Source organism: Bos taurus, chromosome 2 (assembly GCF_002263795.3).
Source record: "Bos taurus isolate L1 Dominette 01449 registration number 42190680 breed Hereford chromosome 2, ARS-UCD2.0, whole genome shotgun sequence".
Classification (NCBI taxonomy): Eukaryota; Metazoa; Chordata; class Mammalia; order Artiodactyla; family Bovidae; genus Bos; species Bos taurus.
The window spans coordinates 20,081,915-20,100,308 of NC_037329.1; the positions used below are offsets into that span (position 1 = coordinate 20,081,915).

At 40.5% G+C, this 18,394-nt stretch overlaps 1 pseudogene; it reads left to right on the top strand.

Moving 5' to 3' along the window:
• The first annotated feature begins 7,958 nt into the window (after window positions 1–7,958).
• On the top strand, window positions 7,959–9,506 carry LOC100140646 (tissue alpha-L-fucosidase-like; annotated as a pseudogene).
• The last annotated feature ends 8,888 nt before the right edge of the window (window positions 9,507–18,394 follow it).

Here is an 18,394-nt window from a genome sequence, read left to right on the forward strand (position 1 = left end):
TTGGACCATAAAGAAACCTGAGCACTAAAGAATTGATGCTTTTGAACTGTGGTACTGGAGAAGACTCTTCAGAGTTGCTTGAACAGCAAGGAGATCAAACCAATCAATCCTAAAGGAAATTGACCCTGAATATTCATTGGAAGGACTGATGCTAAAGCCGAAACTCCAATACTTTGGCCACATCATGCGAAGAGTTGACTCATTGGAAAAGACTCTGATGCTGGGAGGGATTGGGGGCAGGAGGAGAAGGGGACAAGAGAGGATGAGATGGCTGGATGGCATCACTGACTCCATGGACATGAGTTTGGGTGAACTCCAGGAGTTGTGATGAACAGGGAGGCCTGGCATGCTGCGATTCATGGGGTCGCAAAGAGTCAGACACAACTGAGCAACTGAACTGAACTGATGCTGAAGCTAAACTTCCAATACTTTGGCCACTTCATGTGAAGAGTCAACTCACTGCAAAAGACCCTGATGCTGGGAAAGACTGAGGCCAGGAGAAGGGGACAACAGAGAATAAGATGGTTGGATGGCATCACCGAACCAATGGACATGAGTTTGAGCAAACTCTGGGAGAGAGGACAGAGAAGCCTGAAGTGCTGCAGTCTGTGGGGTCGCAAAGAGTCAGATATGACTTAGCGACTGAACAACAACAATAGTTGATTTACAGTAATGTATTAGTTTCAGGTATACAGCATAATGGTTCAGTATTTTTACTGATTATACTAGAACACAGATTATAGCCAACATAATGGCTGTAATTCCTTGCATATCACATTTTCCTTTTCCACTCATCTGTTGTTGGGCACCTAGGTTGTCTCTGTATCCTGGCTCTTGTGAATGATGCTACAGTGAACATGGGAGTACAGGCATTGCTTCAAGATCCTGATTTTATTTCCATTGGATATACACCCAGAAGCAGAATTTTTAGATCATATGATCATTTTAATTGTTTGAGGAACCTCTATCACTATTTTCCATAGGCTGTGCCCCAATTTACATTCCTACCAACAGTGTGCAAGGATTCCATGTTATGCACATCCTTGCCAAAGCTTACCTCTTATCTTTTTGATAATAGCAACACTCTCTTCCAACAACACAAGAGAAGACTCTACACATGGACATCACCAGATAGTCAACACTGAAATCAGATTGATTATATTCTTTGCAGCCAAAGATGGAGAAGCTCTATACAGTCAGCAAAAACAAGACTGGGAGCTGACTGTGGCTCAGATCATGAACTCCTTATTGCCAAATTCAGACTTAAATTGAAGAAAGTGGGGAAAACCACTAGACCATTCAGGTATGACCTAAATCAAATCCCTTATGATTATACAGTGGAAGTGAGAAATAGATTGAAGGGACTAGATCTGATATATAGATTGCCTGATGAACTATGGACTGAGGTTCATGACATTGTACAGGAGATAGGGATCAAGACCATCCCCATGGAAAAGAAATGCAAAAAAGCAAAATGGCTGTCTGGGGAGGCCTTACAAATAGCTGTGAAAAGAAGAGAAGTGAAAAGCAAAGGAGAAAAGGAAAGATATAAGCATCTGAATGCAGAGTTCCAAAGAAGGGCAAGGAGAGATAAGAAAGCCTTCCTCAGCAATCAATGCAAAGAAATAGAGGAAAACAACAGAATGGGAAAGACTAGAGATCTCTTCAAGAAAATGAGATAGACCAAGGGAATATTTCATGCAAAGATGGGCTCAATAAAGGACAGAAATGGTATGGACCTAACAGAAGCAGAAGATATTAAGAAGAGGTGGCAAGAATACACAGAAGAACTGTACAAAAAAGATCTTCACAACCCAGATAATCACGATGGTGTGATCACTCACCTAGAGCCAGACATCCTGGAATGTGAAGTCAAGTGGGCCTTAGGAAGCATCACTACAAACAAAGCTAGTGGAGGTGATGGAATTCCAGCTGAGCTCTTTCAAATCCTGAAAGATGATGCTGTGAAAGTGCTGCACTCAATATGCCAGCAAACTTGGAAAACTCAGCAGTGGCCACAGGACTGGTAAATGTCAGTTTTCATTCTAATCCCAAAGAAAGGCAATGCCAAAGAATGCTCAAACTACCACACAATTGCACTCATCTCACTCACTAGTAAAGTAATGCTCAAAATTCTCCAAGCCAGGCTTCAGCAATATGTGAACCATGAACTTCCAGAAGTTCAAGCTGGTTTTAGAAAAGGCAGAGGAACCAGAGATCAAATTGCCAACATCCACTGGATTATCAAAAAAGCAAGAGAGTTCCAGAAAAACATCTATTTCTGCTTTATTGACTATGCCAAAGCCTTTGACTGTGTGGATCACAATAACGGTGGAAAATTCTGAAAGAGATAGGAATACCAGACCACCTGACCTGCCTCTCGAGAAACCTACATGCAGGTCAGGAAGCAACAGTTAGAACTGGACATGGAACAACAGACAGGTTCCAAATAGGAAAAGGAGTACGTCAAGGCTGTATATTGTCATCGTGCTTATTTAACTTCTATGAAGAGTACATCATGAGAAACGCTGGGCTGGAAGAAGCACAAGCTGGAATCAAGATTGCCGGGAGAAATATCAATAACCTCAGATATGCAGATGACACCACCCTTATGGCAGAAAGTGAAGAGGAACTAAAAAGCCTCTTGATGAAAGTGAAAGAGGAGAGTGAAAAAGTTGGCTTAAAGGCTCAACATTCAGCAAACTAAGATCATGGCATCTGGTCCCATCACTTCATGGGAAATAGATGGGGAAATAGTGGAAACAGTGTCAGACTATTTTTTGGGGGGCTCCAAAATCACTGCAGATGGTGACTGCAGCCATGAAATTAAAAGACGCTTACTCCTTGGAAGGAAAGTTATGACCAACCTAGATAGTATATTTAAAAGCAGAGATATTACTTTGCCAACAAAGGTCCGTCTAGTCAAGGCTATGGTTTTTCCTGTGGTCATGTATGGATGTGAGAGTTGGACTGTGAGGAAAGCTGAGCACCAAAGAACTGATGCTTTTGAACTGTGGTATTGGAAAAGACTCTTGAGAGTCCCTTGGACTGCAAGGAGATCCAACCAGCCCATCCTAAAGGAGATCAGTCCTGGGTGTTCATTGGAAGGACTGATGCTGAAGCTGAAACTCCAATCCTTTGGCCACCTCATGTGAAGAGTTGACTCATTGGAAAAGACTCTGATGCTGGGAGGGATTGGAGGTAGGAGGAGAAGGGGACGACAGAGGATGAGATGGCTGGATGGCATCACCAACTCAATGGACATGAGTTTAAGTGAACTCTGGGTGTTGGTGATGGACAGGGAGGCCTTGCGTGCTGTGATTCATGGGGTCGCAAAGAGTCTGACACAACTGAGCAACTGAACTGGACTGAACTGAATGATTAGTTATGTTGAGCATCTTTTCATGCACCAAGTCTTCTGTGAAAAGGATTTGTCTATTCAGAAGGTCCTTTGTTTATTTTTTAATCTAATTGTTTGGTTTATTTGCTACTGAGTTGTATGAGTTCTTTATATATTTTGGATATTAACTTCTTAGCAGATACATGATTGGCCAATATCTTGCCACCTCACAGGCTGGCTTTTAATTTTGTTGATTGTTTCTTTTGCTGCTCAGAAGTTTTTTTAATTTAATATAGTCCCACTTATTAATTTTTGCTCTTGTTGTTTGTGCTTCTAATGTCAAATCTAAAGAAATATTTTCAAGACCAATTTCAAAGTTTTTTCCACCTCTGTTGTCTTCTAAGAATTATAAGGTTTCATGTCTCATGTTTAAGTCTTTAATCCATTTTGAGTTAATTTTTGTGAGTGGTTATGATAGGGGTCCAATTTTCTTCTCTGTGTGTCAACCCAGTTTCTCAACATCATTTATTGAAGAGACTATCCTTTCTTCATTGAGTATTCTTGGCTCACTTATCAAATACTTGTTGACTGTACATGCAAGGGTTTATTTCTCAGGTCTTTATTCTGCTCCATTGGTATCTGTGTCTATTTTTTATACCAGTATAATACTGTTCTGATTACTACAGATTTGTGCTATAGTTTGAAATCAGGAAATGATGGCTTCTGCTTTGTTTTCTCAGATTGTTTTGAGATCTTTTGTGATTCCATACAAACTTTAGGATTTTTTTCTATTTCTGTGAAAAATGGCATTGCGGTTTAACAGAAATTGCATTGAATCTATAGATGAGTTGAGTGGTATGGACATTTAAACAATATCAACAAAGAATATCTTTCCATTTATTTGTGTTTCCAATTTCTCTCATCAAAGTCTTATAATTTTCAGTGCACAGATCTTTTACCTCCTTGGTTAAATTTATTTCTAAGTATTTTATTGTTATGATGCTATTGTGAATGGAATTGTTTTCTTAATTTATTTTTGAAATTTTTCATTGTTAGTGTGTAGAAACACAACTGATTTCTGTATGTTAATTTTATGTCCTGCAACTTTACTGAATTCACTGATTCATTTTAACAGTTTTTTGATGGAGTTTTTAGGATTATCTATATAGAAGATCATATCATCTGAAGAAAAGACTGTTTTAGTTCTAACCTTCCAATTTGGATGGCTTTTATATCATTTTCTTACCTGATTGCTCTGGCTAGGATTTTTAGTACTATGTTGAATAGGAGTAGTGAGAGTGGGCATTCTTCTCTTTTTCCTGATCTTAGAGAAAAAAGATGTGTTAGCTGTGAGTTTGTCATATACAGCCTTTATTATGTTGAAATATGTTCTTTCTATATCCAGTTTCTGCATCTATTGAGATGATCATCTGATCTTTATCTTCCATTCTTTTAATGTTGTGTATCACATTTATTGATGTGTGTGTGCTGAACTACTCCCAGGGATAGATCCAGTTTGATCATGGTATATGATCCCTTTAACATGCTATTGAATTTGGTTTGCTAGTATTTTGTTGAGAATTTATGTACCAATATTCGACTGAGTGACTGAACTGAACTGAACTGATTCATCAAGGATATTGGTCTCTAGTTTTCTTGTAGTATCCTTATCTGGCTTGGTTATCCGGATAATACTAACCTCATAAAACAAGTTTTTGAGAGTGCTCCTTTCTCTTAATTTTTTGGAAGAGTTTGAGACGCTGTTGTTCAGTCACTCAATTGTGTCTGAGTCTTTGTGACCCCATGGACTTCAGTGCACCAGGCTTCTCTGTCCTTCACTATCTCTCAGAGCTTGTTCAAATTCATGTCCACTGAGTCAGTGATGCCATCCAACCATCTTATTCTCTGTCGCCCCTTCTCCTCCTGCCTTCAATCTTTCCCAGCATCAGGGTCTGGGAAGTTTGAGAAGAATTGGCGTTCTTCTTCAAATGTTGGGTGTAATTCACCATCTGATCTTAGACTTTGCTTTGTGTGGAGGTTTTTCAATCTCCTTACTTGTTACTGGTCAGTACAGATTTTCTGTTTCCTCATGATTCAGTCTTGGTAGGTCATCTATTTCTAGGAATATATCTTTTTCTTCTAAGTTATCCAATTTGTTGGCATATAACAGTGATAGTCTTTTGTGATCCTTTGTATTTGCATAGTAAGAGTTGTAATGTCTCCTCCATTTATGGTCTTATTTATTTGAGTCTTTTCTATTTAGTTTATCTAAAGGTTTTAAAATTTTTTATTTATCTTTTCAAAAAATCAGCCAGGTTGTGGGGAGAAAAGTTGCAGGTGGAAGACTTCAGCTTGGATGTTCTATGCTCTGATGTGAGTTGGCTTACATTGTCTTTGCTTCTTCCATTTATATTTTTATCTCCATTTCATGCCTGAGAATTTCCAAATGGAACAACAAAAAAGGAAAATGTAGTTCAAAATATCCTTGTATTTTTCTCAAACTGAATGCTGTTTCAGTATTAAATTTTTTTCCAGCTATGCACTATGCCCGATATCTGAACACAAAACTCTTACTTCCTGGGCATCATGTTTCTAGTCTTTAATAATTGTCTCTAGCATACATGGCATCATGTCTTGAAATACCTAAAAAAGAGGTCAGTTGTTAGCAAATTTTCATAGCTGTACAAGGAATCATTGTAAACAGACTTGATGCTATACTTCTTTTGGTACATGTATAGGTGAGACTGTATATTACTCCAGAGAGAGAGAAGCGATTTGATATTTTGTATATATAAAGTATTTAGGACAGTATCTGCATCATGGTAAGTCCTTTGTAAATCTTAGCTGCTGCTACTCTTTCTACTACTACTATTACTAGTATTATTGAAAAGCCTAAGGATTATGTTCTGACAGGGGATCAGTTGGGCTGGTTTCATTAGGAATACCAACCTTTGGCATGGACCTAACATGTGTACTAGATTAGATACTTGCTTCTCACTTATGAGGGACCGTTTGATCCTTTGGGAGATCATCTTTTTAAATCCACTTTTTTTTTTTTTTTTTGCCATTGGCTGCCCCTTGGGGACAGAGTGTCAGAGTGTCAAAGTGAAACCCTGGGATGTAGCATGCATGTGGGTTTTTGCTCTGAAGCAATCCTTCTCAAACTATGTGTGGTGAAAAATCTGTTTCTTTTTTCATTTCCAGTCTGTTACAGCCTAATATTTTATAAAATGCAATAAAAATAACTTAAAATGGAATAAAAATCAATGTACACAAAATTCAAGTCCCATTTTTTAATTAGATTCGACAGAAATAAACTTAAGCTGCCACATGGTTGCCAACAGTTCTAAACGCTGTGCTGTGCTCAGTCGCTTCAGTCGTGTCTGACTCTTTGTGACACATGGGCTGTAGCCTTCCAGCCTCCTCTGTCCATGGGATTCTCCAGGAAAAAATACTGGAGTGGGTTGCCATACCCTCCTCCAGAAGATCTTCCCAACCCAGGATCGAACCCACGTCTCCTGCATCTCCTGCATTGCAGGTGAGTTCTTTACTGTGAGCCCCCAAGGAAGCCCAGCAGTTCTAAATGCTTCCTCTCAACTCTGTTCTCGTCTCATCTCCAAACAGTAACTAACACATCCCTGACAGTAGGCCTCACTTTGAGCAGCAACCTCACAAAGAACAATGAGGATCCCCAAAGTCCGTCACGTCCCTACTGCTTTCCTTCTGTAATGCTCAAAGGGCTCTCATCAAAACAGGCTTTAGGCCGGGTCGGCAGGCTTCAGGCCCCACCTTTATTGGCGTGAAGCTGGTGTCCGGGGGGTAACTGAGACATTACAGGAAAAAGCCACTTCTGCCGGGCACTGGCCATTGTCTCAGCTGGGAATTTCCACACAGCTAAGCGGTGGGCTGTTTAGTATGAATGCACAGGTGTGGAGACAGCCTGTGATAGACAGTTTTATGGCAAATAAACACAGTGTATGATATACTGTAATCAACTATATAAACAACTTTAAAATTGTCTTTACTTCATATTTCCAGCATTTGCTTTTGTTAATCGTATGTCTTCTTGACAGCAATTAAATAACCTTGAGAGGAAATGTACACCTGCTGTCTCCCCTGGGGAAACTACATCTCTTTTGTGAATGACATAAGTTCTCCATAAAACATAAGCAAAGATAGGAGAATTGAATTTGGAGATATGTCTCCTTCCTCTCTTGTTTTATCTCTAGTTGAATTGGAGGGCAGTTTAATATAGCTAAGCTTTTCCCAGGTCCCTATGCTGGCGTTCTTTCAAACCCCACTATTTCCCAGACGGCCAAACTGGAGACCCTAGCTAATGACGTTCTGACAGGTATCAATTAGTGGGGAAGATGTCACGACTGCCTCGCTTGGCCTGTACTTTCACCCTCCCTGACTTCTGGGCCATGGTGCTCTTAATACTTCCTGATTTCTGCAGCCCACCTCATCTACTTTCCATGAACACTATACTGGTCCTGTTTTCCTTAAAACAGAACATAACAACGTTTCCTTTGCTTGAGACAGGTTCCAAACAAGCCCCATTCATTAGGATCGGTGAAGTAAAAGTCAATTTTAATAGACAGGTGTCCCCACTCTCAAGATGGGGTGGCGGGAGAGTGGCTGCTGCTGGGAGGGCCAGGTGGGTGCTCAGGGCTCAGTGCAGGCTGCTCACAGCTGCACCTCTGGTGAATTGAGCTTCAGCTCCAGGCTGGTTGGACAAGCAACATTTGGGGTGAGTGGCCTGGGGCATTGCGTGCTTCTGGAGACACTGGAAGGGTGAGCAGCTGCCCCAGTACCAGTGTGTCATGCACAATAACCACCCCCTGGCTTCAGCTATGTGGATTCAGGGTGACGGCTCACCACACCTTCTTCCACCAGAAGTGGGCTCGCCTCTTCCAGGCTCCATATATAGTCTTTTTTTTTTTTTTTAATAGTTTTCATTTATTTATTTTGGGCTATCTAGATCTTTGTTGCTGCAATGGCTTTCTATAGGTGAGGCGAGCAGGGGCTGCTCTCTAGTTGCGGGACAGGGGCTTCTCATGCAGTGGCTTCTCTTGTTCTGGAGCACAGGCTCTAGGGCACGCAGGCTGCAGTAGATGTGGCATGTGGTCTCAGTAGTCATGGCTCCCGGGCTGTAGAGCACAGGTTCAATAATTGTAACACATGGGTTTAGCTGTTCTGTGGCATGTGTGAGCATCCTGGATCAGGGATCAAACCCAAGTCTCCTGCACTGGCTGGTGGATTCTTTACCTCTGAGCCACCAGGGAAGCCCCATATACAGTTCTGACCACAAAACATCACCAAGGCTTCAAAAACTGGCTGAGTCCTTTGTCTTAGAGCTAGAACTTGGAGAACCTGAGCCTCCATTGTGTTTTGTGAGTTGAGTTGGGAGCAGCTGTCCTGAAGAGGAGCATGCAGGTATGGACTGCATCACACTCTTACAATGGTTCCATCCACTCTACCTACTTTTAAGAAAAATGGCTTCAAAATGACAGCATTTTTCAGTGTGAGAACAATGCCAGAGTTGTATGACCTGGTTAACAGGTAGAAACCTGACCTGATTCGGTCTGATGGAGAGTAAGAATGTTCTGATACCTACAAGAATTCTACAGATTTTCTTTCTTGGCTCTACAGTGATAGCCCTGTCAAGGGTAAAGTTGTAGTAACTGACGATGGGGTCAGAAATATCATGGAGGATACTGCGGGGATCAAGGTAAATTCAGACCAGGGAGGTTGCTAGATCACAAGTAGGAGATGTGCACCACAATGGACAAGGCACCCAGGACTGTCACCGGGACATGGGACATCACAAGTGAATCCAAAATCATTCCCGAACTGGTTCAGACATGAGTTTGGGAGGTAACTATCTTCTCAACATTGGACAGCTAAAGATGTGCTAATAGTTATCTCTTCCAAGGCAGGCATCTTGCTGCTGGGAAGTGGCTGAACATAATGGGGAGGCTATCTGTGTATCTAAATCATGGAGGGTGCAATGGGAAAAGAACAAGGTAATTGTAAGATATACCTTAAAAAGATCAGCTATTTATATCATTTTACTGCACTGGTGAAAAAATAGAGTCTTAAACTTTCAATCCCCCATAATTCTTCAACTGCAAAGGTAAGGATGCTGGGATCCAGGAAGCTCTGAATTGTGCTCCACAAATCCGGGAAAAGATCCCCTCTTTCTTTGAGCTCACCCTCTGCTCTCCCAGTTGAGTCGACCTGGACTATAAAGCTGACACGAGTGGAGTGATCATTGGGGTTCAAGAGGAAAGGGTCACTGTCTGCTGCTTACTGCTTTAATTTTCCTTGTATAGTATCATCATTATAATAAACTAACTACTCCATCCAAAGATGACTTTTGCAACACATTTTAGTCAAAGGTACTGAGTGCATTATATCAATGACTCAGTGGACCAAGGAGCTGAGCTCCATTGCAAGCATACTTCACTCTGGACAGCAAAAGAAAGGGCTGAATAATTAAGCTCGGGGTTTCATTCATTCCTACCTTTGGAAATTATCTATAATGGAAGCCTCCCTCCATTCTCTGTGTTTGATAAACTTAACTTGCTTACTAAATGACTTTAGTTAAAGAATAAGCCAAGTCCTCCTATTGCCTATGGGAGGAGGTAGAAAGAGTTTGGCAAGTTCAACCATATGTTATTTAGCATCAATTATCACCACTTCCTCCCCAAGCAGCACACCCCCTCAGCACATCCCCACCTCCAAGTTCAGAAGAACCTGGAGGGGAAGGAAAAAGCTTGCTAAGTTGCTTATGTTCACTCTTCAGAAGTTTGTAAAGCAAACTAAGAGCTCTGAAATTCAGTCTGTTTACAGTGGTACTATAAGAAAATGGATTTATTCTACCCTGCCTTTACAGAAATGATCAAATAAATACATTTGCAAGTCAACAACATTTATAGGTCTCCCCACCATTTCTTTCTCTGTTTTCGTTCCTTGCAATTTTGTTCATTTGGCTGTTTGTTATTGTTGAAGAGTCTGGCTGTTTGTCCTGGGGTTTCCAACAATTTGAATTTTGTTGATCATGTCCCTGTGATGTTGTTTAATATGTTCCTTTGCCATTGTAAGCTGTAAATTGGTAGTTAGATCTAGAGGCTTGATAAGATTCAGGTTCAATTATTTTGTCAAGAGTATTTGACACATAGAGTTTTGCACTTCTATTAGGAGGTATATAATGCCTGATTGTCTCTTTGGTGATGTCAACAGCCAGTGGTGGTCATTGCCCAGATCCATTAATTCATTAAGAGGCTGCAAATGGCAATATCCTAATTCTGTCACTCCTTATTTGTTTATTAGTTGAAAAAAATTCTGCAAAGAGAAAGTTCCCCTTGATTCTTCCATTACTTGGAGATCTTTTTTTTTTTTTTTTTTTAACACATTGGATTGTTTCCCTTAGCATCCTCTAAAAGTGATTAATGGGTTTAGTTTTTTTTGGTGTCCTACTGATTTAAATATACCTGATATGTTTCAATTCATTGCATTTATCATCCTACTCATGCTCAGATGATTCCATCTCTAGTCAGCTGAATCTTCTTTAAGCTGGCACCCAAATTCTTTGGACAGAATCCTAGTAGTTTTCCATCATTTCCTTGCTACTGATATGACAAGATAGTCCCGACTCATTTAATAAACTTCCTGCCTCACACCCAGAATCAGTTGTCTTTCCAAAAGGTTTGTTTTCTTTTGGTGGGAAATAGAATTTACAGACACAATCAGGGTTCTGGAAGTGCTCATTGCTGTTGGGCTAGTCCTTGTTTACAGGCTTTTCCAGTGGGCAGAACTAGAAAATGAGTACTTTTAAAATATAAAACATATAATGAGTTAGTTAGCTACCTCATTCATTTTCAGAACTACAGGATTTTTACTTACTCTCATTGATCTAACATCTGTGCCTGCTCTCACCAAAGCTACAAATCCCAGTTCTCAGTGACACATGCACACACATTTTTGTTACTAATACATACACAAAAGTTTCAGAAGAACAATATTAATACTACTACAGTATGATTATTGAATCAAGAGACACAAACAAAAACCAGTTAGACATAATGGAAGAAAAGACTAAATGTCTGGTAGTTATAAACAAAATAAAATATTGTTTAACAAGAAGTATTCAAAACTTATATTAAGAAAGTTATAAGCAGTCATGAAGACATAAAATTAAACTTAGTTGGAAAGATGAACTGTGTTCATAGAAAAATTCAACATTGTAATAGGATCTTAGGTTTTCTTATATTTTTTAAACAATTGCATAAAATTCCAATAAAAATGCTATTAAGTTTTTTCCTAGAGCCAAATACATTGATTTTATAGTATGATTGGAAGAATAAACATGCAAGAATAGCCAGGAAACTCCTCAAAATTAAAAAAAAAAAATACATAATATTAAAACATATCATAAACTTATATAATTAAATCAGTTTGGTATTAATGCATGAATAGACAGATGAGCATAAAATTCAGAAATAGACCTACCTACATATAAAAATTTAGTGTAAAGTAAAAGGGCATCCCTAATTAGTGAGGACAAGATATACTTTTTGATAAGTGGTATTAGGACAACTGGATAGTTATATGCAAAGAGATATTTCTGTGTATACCAGGACAACTTTTGAATGACTGGGAAATTTACAGGTTAAAAATAATATGTAAAAAAAAAAAACTGGGTGAATTTCTCTAAAATCTGGCATAGGAATAACTCTCTATATTACAACTGAAAGTCAAAAAGTAGTAAGTACAAAATTTGACATGTACAATTACGTGAAAACAGGTGCTTTACATCTAATCCACAGGAATTACATCAGGCTCATTTTATAGAGGAGAAATCTGAGACTCAGAGAAATTAATATCTTGGCAAAGTTTGCAGTTAGTAAGTGGCAGAGATAGGATTTGAACACAAGGAAATTGTCACTTACGGCACACTGTCACCGAGACTTCTGTTCACCCTAAGCACATTGAGAAAATCAGAATATAGATATTTTCTGGATCCTAATTACAATTGGAGAATAAAATCTTATTAATATTAGTAGGCTAGCTCCATTGTTTGATGTAGACTTCTTGTTGAGTTGAGAAGAGTTTTAAAAGGCATAGGAGCCTGGGGAGAAAGAGAGACTTCAGTGTATCTTGAAGACAAACTATAAATATGATATGATAACTCACATGGAAATCTATGCCTCTCAGTTCTTATTGTGTCAGAAACTCTTGCATTGCTGCAGCAACCTCATCTCATGCTTCCTTTTATCTCTACACTGTGAAACATCACATCAACCCCAAGAATCCTGTCTTAAATACAAGAAAGGTGAAAGAATATTCAGATCTTTTAATTTACTATCAGCAAAGACAGTGTCTTGGTTAAGTTATTTTAATGGGAATAACTCAAACTGGTTGTTGGATTTATAAAGAAGGTGCCAACTAATTGGAGGTTTCACTTCCCGGTTGATATTTTGTGTTTGTGCAAACTAAGCAATTAGTACCAGCCTTTGTTTCTGCTCTTCCTGTCATTTAACTTGTTCACATTTTAATTTTTCATTTCCTTCCAGTGCATCTCATACTTAGCCAACAAATACTGAATTTCTATTTTCTGTTTCTTCGGGAAACTTTACAGCCAATTGTGCTTTCTCTCCATTAAGAACATAGTTAAAGGGGCTGGTGAGAACAATTCAATTCATTCTTTGGTTCCATAAAGGTTTGTTAAGCACTAACTAATATGTCAGGCATTGTTCTAGGTGTTCGAGATATAAGGAGGATAAGGCAGCAAGTTTCCATTCTCAAGGATCTTGTCTTCTATAGAAAGAGACAGAGGAAAAGCAATGAACAGACACAAAACCAAATAATAATCAGAGTGATTTGTTTTGTGAATAAAACATTAAACAATGATGTGAGAGGGACTGGGGTAAGGATCTTCCTTAGCTTGGATGGCCAGAGAAGTCCCTGAGATTTGAGTCACATGAAAACCCAGGCAGAAAGATGTCTGGACAGAAGGAGTAAGTGCAAAGACCCTGATGCAGGAATGCACTTGGTGTGTATAAAGACAAGGAAGAGAGCCTGTAACTGGAGGGGAATGAACTATCAGTTCAGTTCAGTCATTCAGTTGTGTCCGACTCTTTGTGACCCCATGGACTGCAACATGCCAGGCTTCCCTGTCCATCACCAACTCCCAGAGCTTACTCAAACTCATGTCCATAGAATTGGTGATGCTATCCAACCATCTCAACCTCTGTCGTTCCCTTCTCCTCCTGACTTCAATCTTCCCCAGAATCAAGGTTTTTTCCAAAGAGGCAGTTCTTCGCATCAGGTATGCGAAGGTATAGGGCTTCTCTTGTGGCTCAGCTGGTAAAGAATTTGCCTGTAATGTGGAAGACCTGGGTTTAATCTCTGGGTTGGGAAGACCCCTGGAGAAGGGAAAGGCTACCCACTCCAATATTCTGGCATAGAGAAGTCCATGGACTGTATAGTCCATGGGGTTGCAAAGAGTTGGATAAGATTGAGTGACTTCCACATACATACATACATAGGAATGAACTATACTGAACTGTAACTGACCTCCAAGTAATTAAGGATTTGCTTATTTGTTAGTTTATTCATTTATACACTCTACCTTCTCCCCCCAAAAAAGGATTAAAAATTGCTCTTTGAATGTTGCTGTTTCTTAGAGTGCTCCAGGCACACTTTTTATTTGAGAAAAATAAAAGCAAGTCCTTTAGCAGGTAAAATCCAACAGATAGATCTAGGACAGGCATAAAGACTATGGATGCAGGATGTTCACTTCTTTTTAAAGGCTCACACACCTTGAAATGTCATTTAAGAAATTATTTTTAGAGAAGATTGTTGCATTTAATTTAATTTCAAATCAACAGATCCATTATATTCTCTAATTAATCATGGCACATGCTATTTACCAAACTCCTATAAAAACAAATTTCTTTTGTACACATTACAAAGAAATGTTACATAAAATTAAGCACCAAGTAATGACTTCAATTTGCGGTTAGTTAATAATACACAGATGATCATGCGGCTGTAAAGGAAGCCACTTGGGATATTAACAGATATGCTGGTACAGGGGAATTAGACACAGGCAGACTGTGAGCTCTGGGAATAAAGAGGACCCAAGAGTTAGTGGACATTAGATGTTCTGGCTCCAGTAACAAGCAGAAACCTGCTAAAGGCCTTTGTCCAGAAAAGCCTGTCTGAATGAATTTTAGGTTTTTCCATTGGTTTCTATTTTTTTATTTCTTGCCAAGCAAACAGATTTTACAAAACTTAAAGGAATTTTCATTTTATCTGAAATTTGATGAATGGCCTTGACTCAAAAGCTTTTCCTTTCAGCTTTGCAAGAAGCTCTAATTGTCCCAAGTTCTATGAGCCATGTTTCTGGGCTAATTTTTTGCCACTTAATGATCCAAAGCTAAGATACTCAGACTACATTTTTGGAAGTGAAAACAAAATACAGTAAAGCCCTAATATTTGAAAGAAACCAATGCTTCATTTCTCTGTGGTCTGCAGGCTACATAAGTGATCATATAAACCGACATACAAAAACGAAAATTCCCTATCCCATGGTGTAGCGGATGGGCTGGAAAACCAGTGGGCCAGATTTGTGATTAATATCTGTTTAATCTCTTAGGAGGGGAGGAATAGAAAATTGGTAGGAGACTGAAGTGGCTCATCTTTCTCTTACAGAACAGAACTTTTCTGATATTTTCTCAATTCCACTTCTTGCTCCTATCTAAACGCCATGTAAAAGGGGATTTGTGCAGTGAAAGAGTCATGGTGCCAAGTCTCATGGCAACCCACTCCAGTACTCTTGTCTGGAAAATCTCATGGGAGGAGGAGCCTGGTGGGCTACAGTCCATGGGGATTGCGAAGAGTCAGACACGACTGAGAGACTTCACTTTCACTTTTCACTTTCATGCATTGGAGAAGGAAATGGCAACCCACTCCAGTGTTCTTGCCTGGAGAACCCCAGGGACGGGGGAGCCTGGTGGGCTGCCATCTATGGGGTCGCACAGAGTCGGACATGACTGAAGCGACTTAGCAGCAGCAGCAGCTAAGTCTCAAAAGAGGAGTTCAATGCTTTGAGAAGCAGAGATTCCTAAAGTTCATTTAAAGTTCCCACTAATTCAGTGTGACTCTCTTTTGTTATTTAGTCTATCCACGTGCTTCCTTTTCTTTGTACATGAAATGGGTACCAAAGAGCTATTTACTTCATGGTCATGTTTAGCTTTCACTTTTAAACAGGTGACCAACTTCCTCCTCATCCTGAGTGCAGATTACATCAGTCCCAATATGGCTTCTCTTAGCCATCTATGGCTGCTTTCTATCTCCCAAGGATGCGGGATTAAGTCACTCTTATTATTCTTCCTGGAAAAGATGGGAAGGAGGAAGTCTACACCCAGAATGAATGTTCACTATAGTCTTTACCAGGCTTTAGGGCAACAAGATAATGTACTCACACAAACTGGTACACACCCCATTACGGGACTAATGACGAGCTGAAAATAAAAAAGAAACTTAAAGAAGAGAAGCCTCAGAAAGGGATTAATCAACAACTCCAAGGCAGTATCATGCTGTGCTTATGTGTTTTTTTGCAAATATTGACTTTGAAGAATTAAACATGTGACTAAATTCTATGCCATTGTTCCTGTAAAAGAAAGCATCTCTGTGACTATTTGAGGACAAAGGTAAAATGCAGAAAAATAAAGGCCAGAGGGGCCCCCAGCATAGTGCTGGAAACTTCCCCCACTGCAGGAGGGCAAGTGCTGTGCATGTGGTTACTGAACATGGTGTATCATATACAGAGAGAGCGATCTCCCCCGACACATGTCCTTTGAACTGGAAGAAGGAGGGAGTTAGGAAGGGACCTCTGTTTCTTCTTCCTTTGAGTTTACAAAGCCATCACAGGCTTCTCCAGACGTAGTCTGGGACAAGGAGAAAAGTATGAACACAGGGGAGTTGAAAATGGGCCTGGGATGGGGAGACAGAAAGTAAACAGAAGGTTCTGGAGCCCAGGCAATTCAAATAGCATGCAATACTAAATCAGAGAAAGAAGGTATGACTTCTTTAGTGACAAGACTGCATTGGTTCTAGAAACCAGGGTCCCTCACTGGGCAAGTCGTGACTGTTTCAAGCAAGATCATCCAGTCGCTGACCAAGATGTCAAATGGCAACGCTTCGATTGAACTATTCGCACTGTATAAGAGGTGCGCGTGTTCTTTCACGCAACCTTCTTAGAGCAGACAGTCTCAGGCCAAATCTTGACTTCCTCCTGACGGCATGTTTACTGACCCTGTGCATTTAGATGTGGGTATGTGGTACATTAGGTGATTATTCATCATATATTCACTCCTGCCCCCCAAATCCTGGCCCTCCATACCTTCACACGGGGTTGTACCTTCCTGCTCCACTGATGCTGGGTTTGGCCACGTGACCTGCTTTGCTCAATGGGATGGTAACAGACATGACAGAAGCAAAGACTGGAAAGCTGCTAGTACAGTCGGGCTGGCCCTTCTCATGTTTCTGCCATGAGAAGAAAATGCCAAGGCCAGCCTTGTGATTGAATGAGGATGACAACAAGCCTGGATGGCAGATCTCGATCCAATCTGTAGACTGAGATCAAGGCCAACTGAATCAAGCCTGGACCAGACAAACCCCATGTATGAGTGAGAAGAAACAGTTGTTCTTTAAGCCACCAACATCGGGGGTGGTTTGTTATGTAACATTTGCAGCTGTAGGTAACAGACATAAGCAAAACTGCTGACTGAGCAGGCAAAGGAGACAAGGAATATGCATTGTATAGTGTTTGTAGGACACAGAGAGTTAGTGGCATGGTGGTGTCCCTGAGTAATTAATGGTGGGGCTCTCATATGGAGCAGACCTTTGGTGCCTGGTAGCATGATGCTATAGCTGAAAATAGAGCAAGGGTGAGATTTTGGTAGCTTGTGGAACAGGAGAGGCTACTCTGGGCCTCCAAGAATATATATATACCAGCATGTACCAGTGACTATTCTGGGTACAACTTTGTATACATCGGAATCCAGGAGGGCTCTTGTTTTTGGAGCAAGGAAACAGAGTGTGCTAGTATTGTTCTTGATGGTGGTTTCTTTGTTTCATTTTGTTTTGTTTTGTGTTGCATGGCTTTGAGAGGGGCACGGAGGAGCCTGGTGGGCTGCCGTCTATGGGGTCGCACAGTCGGACACAACTGAAGTGACTTAGCAGCAGCAGCAGCAGCAGCAGCAGAGACATGGAGAACTGAAGACATGGTTTAGACTCTGCCTGCAACTGATTCCCTGGGCTGGGTTGTTGGTTGATGGGAGAAGCTGAAAGAGCTAATTTCATGAGAGACTTTGCTATTTGGACCCCAAAGTGGCCCCTCCTGGGCACACTGAATGAGGCACAGAACCTGGGTGAGGACCCTCATGCTCAGGAGCCCAGAGAGCTTTGGCTTCTTGCAGACTGGTGAGTGAGAGAGGTATCACCTGGGTTACAAACTCTGTTCCATCATGGGCTTCATCCATTGCTACCATGGTGAGGTTCCCTCCAGCTTTGTCATGAGTGGAGGAATAGAAGATACTGGAGTGTTAGGGGACTTGCGTGAAAGGTGTGCGAGCTAGGCCATACTCTCTTTGGGGATGCCCAGGAATCTACTGGGAAGTTTGGCAGAGGTTGGAGCAGGGAGGGCTGAGAGAAAGTCATTTGAGATAATGTTAATGGGACCTCATTTGAATGCACGTATTGATGGGCTGCGGAGACATTCTACTTTATGCAGGTGATTCAGAGTTCTAGTTGGCCCAGTGCCCACTCTAAGTACCCATAAAGCTATCTTGATGATGCTGAGGGGAGGGGTCTTTTTTTCAATGGCTTCAACAAATGACCCAGCCCTGCTGGAAGAAGAACACAGCTAAGCTATTACTTCTATGGAAATTCCACTGTATCATTTTAGGATGATGATAGCACAAAGGGAAGTGGAGGAAAGAAATAAAAAATGAATGAGAAAGGGTGATGTGGTCGGTGGAT